The following is a 16,091-nucleotide window of genomic DNA, read 5'->3' on the forward strand; positions in this document are numbered from 1 at the left end:
ACCCTACAGCTAATGACAATGCATGGTTGGTCTCAGGACACCAGAAAAAAAAAAGTGACCTATTTGATTTCTTCCAGCTGCCAAGTTTTCATAGTGTTAAACAGTGCTATGCAGGGATCCAGAATCACTCACAGTCTAACTCAGATATGAACCCTTGAATCCTGCATTCTGTACTATTGCCTTTCAGGTCATGATATGACCACTACTACAATAGTGTAATGAGTATTATGGGGGTAAACAATTAATTTCTAATTGAATCTGAGGCCCATTTGACAGAATGAAAATCACATTAATATTGGAAAGCTGGACAAAAGCCTGTAGCTTAGGAGGCACTGGGCCCTAACAAGGAAATTGTTTCTGCTCTGTTGTTTTGCTAAATAAAATAATAAATGTGTCCAATTGCCTTTTGGATATTTGTGTTTATTCCCACAGGCTGTTTCTACTGTCAGATTTAGTTAAAGAACTTTCTTTCTGCAGTGGCAAAACTTCATTTTAGCATTACAGAGTTTTGTAACTTTTAATGTGCTGAGAAGAAGTGATTATTGAAGGCTCAGTCTTACAGGGACATTTATGCCACCCTTCTAGAGCTCAGGAGACATCACAGAAGACAAGTAGACAGAAGGTCAGAGTTGGAGAGAGGTATGGAGTGATGTAGGATACTGGCTTTCAGGGTGTGATGTCCATCTAATCTTCAGAAGTTTTGGCCACAGGCACAAAATCTAAACAAGATTGGGTTCATCATTCATTCTATCGTGGAGAAAATAGGGACTCATGAGACGTCACTCTTCCTTTGAGATTCACAAGCAGCTAATAGTTTCTGGAATAAGAGACATTTTCTTCAGTTGAGTAGCCAACACTACTGTATTATAACACTTCCCCATCCTCCGATAAGCAAGCCTAATAAATTCAATGACAAAAATATTAATAACAATAATATTAAAATATGTTATCTGAGTTTGTATCCAGATACCTAGATTTCCTTTAATAATGATTCTCTATGTGATTTGGGTGATCTAAGTATGTTTTTATTATTTAATGGTTTTTAAAGACTTTATTAAGTCTGATAGCCTTTATTCATTTATAAACCCTGTGGTCATTTGCTTATAATCTCAACTAAACAAATGATTAACTGGATTCAATTTATTTCTTTAAAATGTGAATTAATCAAAAACTTTAAAAACAAAATGATAAGCTAAAAATCCAAGTTATTCCATTAGTTGATTTAGGAAAACCTAAAGAAAGACATACTAAATACTTACATAAAGGATTTTGTTGACAAAAATCTATTTTACCAGGGTTCCTATGAAAATATAATCTGCATAATGTTTAAGTATCATATGTACAATTTGTCTCACTGAATACAAATGATCTCAATGAAAGATTTTTACATACAAATGCATCAATTTATTTATGAAATGTTTTCAAGTCAATCCTAGTCTAGTGAGCTACTTGCAGGTAATTTAAGATTTTGAAACTTGTAGTTTGATTTTTAGGCATCAAAAATCTTTGAATCTATGACACAAACCACACTTTCTTTTTAAAATTTTAAAAGTATTTTCCATTTATTTAGTTAGTGTTTGTGATGTATATGAATACACTTCCATGAAATACATGAACTGACAACATGATTTGAAAGTTAGTGAACAACTTGCAGGAATTGGTTGGTTCTCTTTTTCTACCATGGGTGTCTAAGAGCAGCAAGCACCTTAACCCACGGAGCTATACTTCTGGCTGAAAAAGATCTCCTTAAGAAGTCAATGTTGTTATAATAGTCTTCTAACCTGTTTTCCATTACAAAGGAAGAAAACAATCTCAGGGTTCTGTGACACTGCATCATTTTTAGAATAGATCAAATAAAATGTTCAAGATAATTTTTGGTAAGGATGCCAGAACCATCCTTTAACATATGCTGTAGTTATACATATTTAAAGCATTAAGGAGAAAAGACAGACAGAGAGTGCAGGGGGAGGAGAAGAGGAAAAAGTGAGCAGGGATTAGACTACTGTTCTTGTTTTGGTTTTGGTTTTGGTTTTGGTTTTGGTTTTGGTTTTGCTTTTGGTTTTAGTTTTGTTTGTTTGTTTGTTTGGTTGGTTGGTTGGTTGGTTGGTTGGTTGATTGGATTTCTGAGACAGGGTTTGTTTGTTTGTTTGGTTGGTTGGTTGGTTGTTTGGATTTCTGAGACACGGTTTCTCTGTACAGCTTTTGTGCCTGTCCCGGAACTAGCTCTTGGAGACCAGGCTGGCCTTGAACTCACAGAGATCCGCCTGCCTCTGCCTCACAATTGCTGAGATTAAAGGTGTGAGCCACCACACTCTCCCCTACCTGCTATACTACAGTTTGAATGACCTGCTTTAAAAATCAAAAGCAGACACTAAAACTCTAATTAACCCAATTAAAAAACGGGGTACTGAACTGAACAGAGAATTCACAACAGATGAACTTCGAATGGCCAAAAGGCACTTAAGGTCATGCTCAACCTCCTTAAGGATCAGGGAAATGCAAATTAAAACCACTTTGAGATATCATCTTACACCTCTCAGAATAGCCAAACTCAAAAACACCAATGATAGTCTATGTTGGAGAGGATGTGGAATGAGGGGAACACTCATCCATTGTTGGTGGGAATGCAAACTTGTGCAGTCACTGTGGAAATCAGTGTGGCGGTTTCTCAGGAAACTGGGAGTCAACCTCCCTCAGGACCCAGCAATTCCACTCTTGGGAATATACCCAAGAGATGCCCTAACATACTACAAAAGCATTTGTTCAACTGTGTTCATAGCAGCACTATTTGTAATAGCCAGAACCTGGAAACAACCTAGGTGCCTCTCAAGAAGAATGGTTAAAAAAGGTGTGGAACATATACACATTAGAGTTTTACTCAGCGGTAAAAAACAATGACATCTTGAATTTTGCATGCAAATGGATGGAAATAGAAAATGTTTTACTGAGTGAGGTAAGCCAGGCCCAAAAAGAGGAATATGGTATGTATTCATTCATATGTGGATTCTAACCATAATTAAAGGTCTTTGAGCCTATTATTTGTGATCCTAGAGAAGCTAAATAAGAAGATGAACCTGATGAAAATCATGTAGTTATCTGCCTGGAGATTGGAAATAGACAAGAGTCCCAGGTAACCTCGGGTGCATGGGAAGGTGGGAGGGTTGTTGGAAGGGGAGAGGGTTAGAGAGAAGGGAGTAGGAGAGGAATGGGGAAAGCTTGGTGGACTGGGATGGGGGGGAGGGAGGAAGGATGGATATGGGATCAGGGAAGAATATATTTCAACTAAGGGAGTCATTTTAGGATTTACAGGAGACTTGATTATAAATGGGATCCCAGGTCCAAGGAGAGATCCCCAGATTGTTCTCTGGACAGAGGAGAGGGTGCCTGAAACGGCCTAGGCCCATAAGCATACTGATGAATATTTTGCTTATCATCATAGAACCTTCATCTGGCGATGGATGGAGATAGAGACAGAGACCCACATTGGAGCAGTGGACTTAACTCCCTAGGTCCAAACGAGAAGCAGAAGGAAAGAGAACATGAGCAAAGAAGGCAAGACCAGAGAGAACCTTCATCCGATGATGGATGGCGATACAGACGGAGACTCACATTGGAGCACTGGACTGAGTCCCCCAAGGTCCAAATGAGGAGCAGAAGGATGAAGAAAATGAAAAAGGAAATAAGCACTGCGAGGGATGCGATCACTCACTGATACAAGGGGATGGATCTAATGAGAGTTTACCAGGGCCAGTTGGACTGGAACTGAACGAGGATGCGATCCAACCAGATTCTCTGAATGTGGCTGGATTCTCTGAATGTGGCTGGCCCGGAGTCTTTCTGAAAAGCCATTGACAATGACACTGGGACTTGTTTTTTCTGCATATACTGGATTTTGCGGATTCAGTCTGTCTGGACACTCACCTTCCTGGACCTGGAGGGAGGTGGGAGGAACTTGAACTTCCCACAGGGCAGGAAACCCTGACTGCTCTTGGGGATGGAGAAAGAGTAGGAGAGGGAGTGGGGGGAGTGGGAGGGTGTTGGGAGGAGGCGCGGAAATGGAAACTTTTATAATTTAATAAAATTACTTAAAAAAAATCAAAAGCAGAATGTGCATAGTAGAGGACTAGATCTTTGTAAAATACTTCATTAAAGATTTGGTCACTTTGTGTCTGAGTCTTTTCTTAATTTTCCAGTCATAGGAACTGACATTAGGGCCTCAACTGTTTCTTAACCCATAATTTCTCTCAATAAACATCAACATTTTTGTACAGTCAAAAATTCAAATACACTTCTTAGAAAACAGGGATCATTTCTTCAGATGAAAAAAAAAATCTGTTCTATTTTTTCTTACAACCAGTCAAGAAAATTTGTATCTAATTTTATTGTCTGTGACTTGTATTATAAAAACAATAGATATGTATTCCTTTCGAAAACTTGATATGATTTCGATCTTGTTTTTGTAAATACCATCTTAAACCTCCTCACACAGTTGTCTTGATAATGTATTATGTAATAGTTTGAGTAGAATCACATGTAATATGTAATAAATGTACACTGAAATAATATTTATGAAAATGTTTACCATTAAAGATACCTTTTTACTGCTAATATTTACATGATTAGTTTGATGTGCATTTGGTTTTTAAAAATAAAGTCACTTCAGAAAGAAGTAAACCTATAAAGAGCTTTGATGATATTATCGCATCATTTTATGAGTATCTCCTAGCAGCTGGAGGTGTTGTGATAACAGAAGCAAAACACCAATGTTAGGAATCCCATGTTTAATTGATTTTGCTGTCAAAGAAAAAATGAATGCATAGTTACTTGCTGCGGGAGTACCTTCCACTGCTTCAGCCAATAGTCGCTGAAGCACGAGCCCACAGTGTTGCAGAGCGCCTTCCGCTCCATCAGGCAATAGCCGCTGAAATACCAGCCCACTGGGGCGTGGTATATTTCTCTTAAAAAGAAGAGCAGCAAGCTCGGCTCAGCCTCTTGGTTCCGGCTCTTGCTCCCGGCTCCTGCTCCAGCGACTAGGCTCCCTTCCTGACGGTTTATCGTGTATGTAAGTTTTACCCCCCAAAATAAATAACCCCTTAAAACATAACTGGTGTGGGATTGATTTGTCATTAGTTACTGACATAAGTATATAAAAGATCCTAGGTTATGTAACAAATTCATATAATTATTATTGTACTGTGGGAAATTAAAGGTCATTTGAATTTTGCACAAAAGTGTTCAACAATCAATGGAAAAGTACATTTATAGCTGAATAAACTGAAAAGTACACCTCCTGAGAAATGTGGTCTAGTAAGTTCTTCACTGTGCCGATGTCGTGATGTGTACTTACAAACACTTGGATGGTACCAGACAACAGTCCACATGGTTATTGAATCAATAAACAGGTGCAATAAAACATAAATTATGCCTCAGCTGCTTACAGAGAAACAGACCAGTGTTTCATAGTAAACCTTTGTTATAAGTGTACTCTCTAATAAAATAGCTAGTACATGAACAATGTAGTCATCTTTTGGTATCAACAACTCCATATTAAGTCATCTGTTCTATATAGTCAATTTAATTCTTGGGTCATTCTGTATTTTCATAAAGGCACCCAGAGTTCAACTTTTTCACATGTAAGACAAGATTATAAGTGAATATATCATATAGATATTTTCACACTCCCCCAATTTGCTGATGTTTTGACAATTTAAGAGTACTGTTATTTATATTATTTCTTCCCTCCCTCTCCTTTCTGTAATGCCTTCCATATCCCCTTATCATTTGATTATCAACTTCCATATATACAATGCTAACTTTCAGAAATTGTTGCATCAATTTGGAATGCAGCTAAGAGCTTTTTGCTGTGTCTAGGTAGAGCATAGCAATGTGGTCAGGTCTTGCACTGTCTACTTAAGGGCTTCTCAGAGTTGTTTTCCCACCTCAAATGCCCTTTGGAGAGGCAGCCTACATGTTTAAAAAACAGCTCTGGGTTTTAGTGAGGGCCTCAAAGTCCTGTCAAATTCTAGAATTCTGTGTGACCTAGTGTACTTTCACACAAAGAAAATTATCATAGAAATCATCTGACTTAACATTTCAGCTAATTTGAAGCCTTGGCTAGAGGACTCACCTAGCTTCGCTGGAATACCTCCTGATCAGATTGCACTGCTTCACACTGCAGCTGAGAAAGAACTCAAGAATTTGTTGTTTGTTTGGGAGGTTGTTTTTTAACTTTATTGATATGCCTCTGAATTAAAACTTGTGCATATTTAAGTTGTACAATCTAGATTTTTGGTAGATGTAGACCTTATAAATATATATACTAGGACCAATGTAGTTAACATATTTGTCACCTAACCTAGTAACCGAGGAAATGGATGATAAAGATAAAACATTAAAACCTCCCTCTCAGTTTTGAAGAAAAAAGTTATATGTGACTCTAATAAATATCTTTAGCCTATTTTCAGTTTCTTCTATTTTAAATATATATCATGATGCTTGACTTCCATGTTATCATGACAAAAGAAAATATGCAAAGTCATATTGGCGGTCACAAATGCAGTATACTCAACAGACACTTTCTTAGAGATAAATATCTGCTGCTTCTTAGATGTGATAATTTCATAGATTTGCCATAGCAAATTACTATAAATGAGGTGGCTGAAAATAACAAAAATTTGTCTTTCCACAGTTCAGCAGCCTGTTTGTCATATGCCATGCTGTCTATGAAGACTCCATGGGGAAAGTGTGCTCCTGCAAACCTCCTGGCCTCTGGTGACCCAAAAAAGGTCAGGCATCTACCACACGAAAATTCTTGTAGGCTCTGTTGTGACATGGTGTTTCCCTGTGTATCTACCTGTGTTCAGAAATGCATCCTCGTAGGTGGGCATATACCTCTAATCTACAATTACTAAGCGTGATTAAATCCACAAAGACCCAGGTTCTACTTAATATTACAGATTATACACAGACATGAGATTGGGGAAGACACAACTAAACTCAGTATATTACAGTTGTTTGGACAATCAAGCAAAGTATTATCATAAATTCTCTCTTGAATTTCAAACTACTACATCATCTACATTTCTATCTACATAACTTTCCCTTTCCCCAATAATATGGACAATGCATGCATTCAGGACAGAATGATTTCAACAGTTAAAAAGTTAACATCTCATAGAAAAACAAGAGATAATTTCTACCTTCAAATAATAAAATGCTGTGAGAACTCATTCCATTTAGTCAATGACATTTGGGAGTGACTTGCCATGGGCATGGTTCTCTCTGAGTACATGATGAGATAAACTGGGGAGAGGGTCCTTCCTGCACCACTCTCCTGTTTGTGGTCAGAGTGGGAACAAGTGGCTTGTAGTTGCTGGCTCTTGAACTTTGAACAGAATGGCTGGGTAAAGACAGCTGGATCAGTGGCAGTGTCTACTTTATTCTGTATTTGTGAATTTGTCTTTTCATTGCATCCCTTAATAAATTGGTAAGTAGACTTCTGTGGGTTCTAGCATCAATAAGGTTATAAAAGAGTATGTGAACTTATTCATAATGTATTGTGGCATTTTCTTTTTAAACATGGCTTATTTTAGAAAACTTTTAGTCATGGGATATACAAGGCAGCTGCTAAACACTAAATTTATTTTTATATTGGTTTCTGTTAAGGATTAAATTGTGTTGATGAGAGTTCTTGTGACTTTGAGCTAAAGGGTAAAGGACTGCTAACAGACATTTTTACATAGAAGCTTCTATGGAATGATGATTCTATCACATCACAACAGCAGAATTAGGTTTAGCTCAATCATCATACACATACAAATATATTTACATGAAAAGCCCATCACATAAGTGGTCTTCTCTAATCCTTACATTTAATTGTAGAATAGCATCTTAAGATGTTTCACTTGCTCTAAAATCAAGAATATTTGAGCATCAGAACTTTAATTAGTATTAGCAAAATTGAAATGGTAAAGTATTTTCTTCATAGCTGTCTGTAGTAAGTCAATCAATGTTCTTGAATTGCAGCAGTTGTACCCCATCATAGCTACCTGTAGTAAGTCAATCAATGTCTTTGAACTGCAGGTGTTGGACTCCCATCCCAACAGCCTGTGATTTTCACTATGTGTTGCTGTGTAAAATGCAACTCAAATACAATGATCAGTTCTAGAAGGGAGCACAAAAAGAAAGAGATGTTTGCACAGGTAAAATGTGGTCATGAGATAACTTCATGGGTCTGCACAGAAATTAAAAACCCCATGTAAATAGAAGACCTACATTCTTCTCCTGAGCTGAGACACTAATGTTTTGAATACCTAGAGACATATTGGGGTTGCATTTCCAGCAGAAATTGCTCATTAGGAAATGAGAATATTTAAATAATCTAAAAGGGGAACAAAGAAGACATCTGAAATGGTTAATCTCTTCCCACTTTTATCTTTTTGGATAAAAATTATAACCTTTCCATGTTTCACAAATGCCCTTCTAAAATTGGATTGTAGACTTAAAAAGCTACACTTGGTTGGAGTTGAAGCATATTATATCTCACAATGTCCTAGTCCCCAGGCTGACTTCTCATATAGTCAGCGAAAGGCACTATATCCTTGTCCTCATTTTGTTCGGTAGGAAAATATTCATTCTCTCAGAAAAAAAGTGTTGATATTTGGATATCATTTTGGCCATGTAGAAGGTGGAAACCTCAGGAGTTGATAGGTCAGGAGAGGTCTTTACTTCTGAGAAGTAGAGTGGCAGAGAAAACTAAATTCATTGTCAGTGGTGGGATGTGAACTTTGGGCAACTTTTGCTTAAGCTTTCAGCGTGTAATTGGCAGTCAGAGACCTGACTAGACACCAATGTTTTGATTTCGGAGTCTCTGGCCTCGACGAGTGTTAGAAAATAAATATCCAATTCTTACAAATTATCCAGGTGTAGGGATTTTATTGTAACACTACCAAGAGATTCAAGACTGACCTTTACCTCCGTTGTGCCTTTCCAAGACATAATTTTACAGCATGTTTGATTCTTGCCATTCCTCTGAGGGAACATCTACTTGAGCCACCACTGCAAGCAAATCGACCTGCTTCAACTCCTCTGAAATCTGATCAGTTTTCTCCACTTTTCTTTTTCACTTGATCTTCTCAAAACTCCATATATCAGAGTGATAGCAGAAGTCACAAAATTATCCCACACTATTTCAGAATGATGAATAATAAAGGGTTATTTATTTAAGGGACACTTATAGATCACTATCCTAGATAACAGTCCTCTGCATGAACAGGGAACAGGAACAGAGTCTAGCAGCCGGAAGCAAGAGCCGGAAGCAAGAAAGTGAGCACACACTTTACAGGTGTATTTATAGTATAAGAGACCTTGGTCAAGCAGATTGGTATCTAAAAGCTATTGACTAAAGGAGATGAAGGAGCTCCCACAGCACCTCCTGCTTTTGTTTACATAAGAGAGTTACAAACCCAATACAAACCATATACACTAGGAACAAATATCAAGTATAAAATTAGAATTACAACCATCATAAACAATATTAAGCAAGGAACATATACTAAATGTTTTAATAAATATTTTATCCTAAGGACTGTTGTCTGAAGTTTCTGTCCTGCCCAGTTCCCACAATCGTTAAGTCCCAAAGAAATCACACTCAAATGCTCTGTAGCTGGACCTCCTGCCTGAAAGAGTCAGAGTTTGCACTGGCAGAACATCCCAGAAAGCCAGCATTTTAAAACAGCATGGCTTTTTTTCCTGTGATGACTGAAAACCAAAACACATGTGGTCAACTTTTCATGGACACCATTTAAGTGTTTCCTGGCAGGACCTCTTAAAATAGCTGCAATGTTTTACAGCTAAAGCTGAGTCATTAAGCCTCTCTTAAATGAGAAGCATTTGCCTCTAGGAAACAGAGCCCACCTGAGAAAATTCTGCTATCAATAAGCTGTGCTTAACTATATTTTTTTTGTCTAGAATTACTTCTACTTCTCAAGCTCTCTCAGGCTTTATATGGATGCACTTGTCCACGTTGGACACCATTTTGTTGACTGGGGTTTTCTGTCCTGCCTGGTTTCCTCAGTCATTAAGTCCTCAAGAAATCACACAGAGTTCTACACTAGTTATAAACTGATTGGCCCATTAGCTCAGGCTTTTTTTATTAACTCTTACAATTTATATTAGCCTATTACTCTTGTCTATGTTAGCCACATGGCTTGGTACTTTTTACAGTGAGGCAGTTACATCTTGCTTGCTCTGTGGCAGGGTCAGGACTGTTTAAAATGAACTTTCTTCTTCCCAGAATTCTCCTGTTCTCATTGTCCCACCTCTACTTCCTGCCTGGTTACTGGCCAATCAGCATGTATTTAAAATACAATTTACCATTGTCTCAAACCAAAGGAGTCTAAGTTTTGTATTGGAAATAGCTTGGCTAGATCATAAGAGAATGGTAACTATGAGTATCTAATCTTCAACCCCAATGCCCCAATGAAGGCCTGAGAAGGGAGATAATATTACTTGAGGAGGCAGGAACTGTAATCAAGCAGCTTCCAAAATGTGGAGTAAATAACAGAAATAACTGGCTGCCTGAACAATCACCTAAAGTCTCATTTGATGACAAATGACAAACCATTTCCAGAGGCAGGAAATTTTTCAAAACTGTCTTATCCTGTCTTGGCAAGGTTTGACAGTCTTTTTTCTTGTATCCTGCTGGTCCAGTCCAGACATCGCACACTTTGTCACTGAGGTATGGGTAGTTTCTTGCCCAAAGGCCAGTTGTGCCAAGAAGAAGACAAACTCCAAGTGTAGTGCTTTTGGTGCTCAACACTCTCCTGGGAATAGATTGATGCTGCCAGGAGCAATCATGTCTCATGTCAAGAGAATCCTAAGTTATTTATATGCCATATTCTACAGATCTTTAAAATGGGGGTTACCTATCTATGCAGAATACAATCTCTATGTATCTAAAGAACCTAACTAGTCTGACGAAAAGTATAACAGACATGAATGACTATTGACCCATAATAGTTAATACCGATATAACTTAAAGATTAAGAATTCAATATCAGAATATTAAACAATCTTTAAACAACTCTGTAATAAAGGAAGGCAATGACCTCAAAATGTAAACAATGTACAAGTATCTTGATCAAAGGTAGAAATATATAATGCAATATAATAAATATATCTTAAAATCATATCAATATACAACATGTCTTAAACAAAGGTAGAAATAAGCATCATACAATATGACAAAATAATTTTGCTTAGGTGTACAAATATTGTAAACAGAAATAACAAATATAATTTGAACATGTATCAATATATAAGAAACTATACCAGTGTAAATTGTCCATAAATAATAGGTCACAAGTATTCATTCTATTACCCGTTATAATTACTATTATTAGTGTGATAAGTTCACAGTAAATTACCTATTATTCCATTCAATCTTCCCTATTTTTGAGATCTCTAATACATACATAATTTCCACCCCAACCTCCAACCTTATGAGGGTACTAATCAGTCCCTAAGTGGTGTCTCTAATCATGAGGACAAACTTTGTTGGGAAAGGGAACATCTCTTTCTGGAAGTGCTTCCTGCTGTCATGGAGCTGGTGTTTTTTCTATGGGATCCTGTAAAAGTAAAATGATGGTTAAGTTTCAAGATTACTGTTTTCAACCATTACAAATGGTCTCTGAGTAGTTGATAGGGTCTTTTCATTTGTTTGCTTGTTTGTTTATCTTAAAATTCTTATTTGGAGTTCTGGCCAAAACATTGCAAGAAGGTGCACCATTTCCACAACAGGTACCCAAGAACTAGTCTCATAATAGCACTATCAGCATCATGACATCATATCAACCAGGTGGAGTCATTTTGATTGGGCCCCATCTTCTTCCTGGAAGCTTCAAAGATTACTGCAGGAAAATCTACTGCTCATTGTGGAAAATTTAAGCATTATTCATATAGACATATATTCAGCAAAAGATATAATATAAACAAAATAGGCATAGAGAAAAGTAAAATATTTCCTTAAAATCTACCTTTTTTCTGTCCCATACTACATGGCTCTTGACATGAGATAGAAATTCTGAAATTTTCTTCTAACAGCGTGCTTGGATTTAGAGAAAGATATCCATTGTCCAACTCCAAAGCCAGCTCTTATTTTAAAGTAGAGATGTATACATGTCCAAGTAATCAAATTTTACCATGCAGATAGTACAGAATCATAAAGCAGATTTCTCTTTGCTTGTTGATTTTTTTGGATAGTTATATTTTTATGTTTAAGCATCCAGATGTCCAAGGTCTCTTTTGCAGATGAATATTTTCCTGCAAAGACCAGAACAAAACCGTGCTCCAACCCTTATGAGGTTTTCTTACCACCTGTTTGATTGTCACCTCTGTGGATGAGCTGTCATTTCTCTTCCTAAAGAGAGTTCTCATTTTCAAACTGAATCTTTATCAGTTATGATGGTATCTATAGATTATCTTCTTTTGTGGAAACAAGAGCGAAACCCCTTCCCCAATGTAGCACATCTCATAGTTTCCATTGTGAGATCAGCACATCCTTGAAATATATGGAATGATTTAATTCTAAAGACTTTTCTATTATCAATGTCTCTCTGTTGCTGTAGCTCCTTTCTCAATGGCATTAAGAAAATTCAAGGTTAATAAAGCATTATATTGTAGTGAGGAGCTGAGGGCAGGCCTGCTTTTCATCCTGCCCAGCTCCTGCACGGCTAGCTTAGTCCCAGAAATAACAACACACAAATTGTATTCATTTAACCACTGCCTGGCCCATTATCTCTAGAGAGTTAGTTACTGGCTAACTCTCACATCTTGATTAACCCATTTCTAATAATCTGTATCACACCACGAGGTGTGGCTTACCGGGAAAGATTCAGCATGTCTGACCTGGTGGCTGGCTCCATGGCGTCTGCATCATAGCCCTCTTCCCAGCATTCTGTTCTGTTTACTCTGCCTACCTAACTTTCTGTCCTATCAAGGGGCCAAGGCAGTCTTTTTATTGACCAATGAAAATAACACAATAGACAGATAACCCTCCTCCATCATTATATAATCTACTTCTGAGGTTATTTTCCATCTCTTTCCTTTTGTTTAACATATCCTTTATGGTTCGATTTGTTCTTTATATAACTACCTTAGCTGTAGAATTGTGTAGTATACCTGTATTATGTTTTATATTATAATAAGCAAAAAAACCTGTTTCATTTTCTTAGACATATATGCTGGACCATTGTCTTTATTTGTGCAAGTATACCCCTGATGGCCATAACTTCTAATAAATGCATGATTACTGAAATAGTTTTTTTTTCTGAGCACAAGGCAGTTATCCACTGAAAACCTGAATATGTGTCAATGGTGTTGTGTACATGTTTTAATTTTCCAAATTCTGTAAAGTGAAACACATCCATCTGCCAGATTGGATTCCTTTGTGTACTTTTTGGGTTACTCCCTGAACTTAATGGTGTTTGGTTATAGAAAGAGCAAGTAGGACATCTCTTTATAATCTCCTTATCTGTTGCCATGTAATAGAAAACCCTTTCTTTCAACTTTTGCTTTTGACATGTTTCTTATGAAATTCTGAAGCCTTCAATACACTTCCCATCAATAATCAATCAATTTCTGCATTACTTTGTGCTAGATGACCTGGCAGACCCATATAGGATCAGATGTGTGTTTTGGGACAAAGATTATTCCTGATTATATCTTGAACCTGAATGAACAATAAAGTCAATTTTGTTTCATTTGGTATAAATTTAGCAGTTTCAATATGCAAGACAACTCTTTCTGTATATTGTGAATCAGTACTATATTGAGATATTCTTTAATATCCCTTAGTACCATGAGAATAGCATATAATTGTGCCTTTTAGACAGAATTATAAGGGCTTTGTTACACATTACTTAATTCTTCTGGTTGGTAACCTACCTTTCCTGATTTATTTTTATCTGTTTAAAATGTACAAGCCTTAGCTATTGGTGCATCATGTACAATTCAGGGAAGAATCCAAGTAGTTCTCTTTATAAGGCTAATTTTATCACTTTGGGATAATTGTTATTAATTATAATTTCTCCCAAAAAATTAGCACAAGCTCTTTGCCAAGGTTCATTGTCCTTCCATAATTTTTAAATTTCAAGGAACTATAATGTCTGCTGGGTCTATACCTGCTAGTTGACAAAGTCTCAATTTTCCTTTTATACTTAATTCAGAGACTTTTTCCACATAAGTTTTTAATTTTTTACTTGGTTTATGTGGTAAAAAGATCCATTCTAAGATAATATCTTCCCTTTGCATTAAAATTCCTGTAGGAGAAATTCTGGAAGGCAGTATGACTAGAATAGAATTAAGATTTGGATCTACATGTGCATCCTGTAATTTCTCCTCAATGATCATCAATTCTTTTTTCACTTCAGTGGATAATTCTCTGGGACTATTTAAGCCTTGTCACTATCTAAAGTTTTGTTTAAAATAACCATTAGGTCAGTTGTTATCCCAACAGCCAGTCATAGACTGGAAATATCTTTTAACAATCTTTGAAAGTCATTAAGGGTCCACAATTGGTCTCTCCTAATTTGTGACTTTTGTGTTCTAATTTTCTGTAAACCTATTTTGTAACCTAGATAATTGACAGAGTCTCCTTTATATATTTTTTCAGGAGCAATTTGTAAATTCCCATTTAGGCAAAACTTTTTTACTTCTTCAAACATTCTTTCTAAAGTATCTGAATTTGAGCCAGATAACAAAATGTCATCCATGTAATAGTAAATTATAGACTTGGGAAATTGCTTGCATAGTATTTCCAAAGACTGATTTACAAAGTATTGGATAGGGAGGGACTACTGAGCATTCCCTGTGAGAGGACGGTACACTGGTATCTTCTTGTAGACTGAGAATTATTGTAAGTAGGCACTGTGAAGGCAATTTTTTCTCTATCTTTTTCTTGTAAAGGTATAGTGAAGAAACAAATCTTTAAATCAATAACTATAAGGAGCGATTCTTTTGATAATGGAAAAGGCAGAGGAATTCCAGACTGTAGAGGGTCCATAGGTTGTATAACTTTGTTGACAGCTCTTAGATATGTCACTGTTCTCCATTTTCCACATTTCTTTCTAACAACAAATACAGGAGAATTCCAAGGGCTGGTTGATTCTTCAATATGGTGAGCATCTAATTCCTCCCATACCAGCTGTTCTAAAGCCTGAAGTTTGTCTTCTGTTAAAGGCCATTATTTAACCCATTTGGATTTCTCAGTTAACCATTTTAAAGGCAAAACTGTTAGTACCTCTGAAGGTTTGCTAGTTGCTTTGTGACAGTCTTGTATAGCCTGAATGGCAGGTGAGCTTTATTTACAATCTTTAATAATATCATTCCCAGAAACATGAGTTTTGAAGAATTCAGGAATGTTAACCTCGGTATTCCATTGGTGCAATAGGTCATAGGCCCATAAGTTCACTGTAATATTAGCTACATAGGGCCTCAGCCTCCCTTTTTGCCCCTCTGGTACTATGCATTCAACCCACCTCATGCTTTGTTTTACTGGAGATAGGGTTCCAATTCTTTGGAATTGAATATCTGCCTCTTGAAGAGGTCAATCTGGATTCCAAGATTCTGAAGTAAAGACAGTCACATCTGCACCTGTGTCTAGTAATCCCTCAATTACAATGCCATTTATACACACTCTTAGCTTTGGTCTTTGATAATTTATAGAAGTCTGCCAAAAATAAACGTTTCCTATATCCTACTGGAGTTTTGACTCATCCTCCAGGTCTATTCTATCATACAGAACAGTATGTTTTTTTTTTTTACAGTAGGCACTGGATTGTTTATTTTTCTTGGTGAGACATGTTCTCTAAGTTGCTGGGAATGACTAGACCTTGTTTGACATCAGGGCCTATGAGAAGTCCTCCAAGGAGTTTCCCAGTAGTGTCAGGTTGCCTTGTCTGTCTCTTGTTGACCTGCATTCATTAGTCCAATGTTGGCTTTTTCCACACCTCCTACATATACCAGAAGGCTGAGTCCTCCTATTCTTGCCATTCCTAGAGGAGACATTATTCATAGGAATTCCTTGGCTACTG

Source organism: Myodes glareolus, chromosome 11 (genome assembly GCF_982192425.1).
Source record: "Myodes glareolus chromosome 11, mMyoGla1.1, whole genome shotgun sequence".
Taxonomy (NCBI): domain Eukaryota; kingdom Metazoa; phylum Chordata; class Mammalia; order Rodentia; family Cricetidae; genus Myodes; species Myodes glareolus.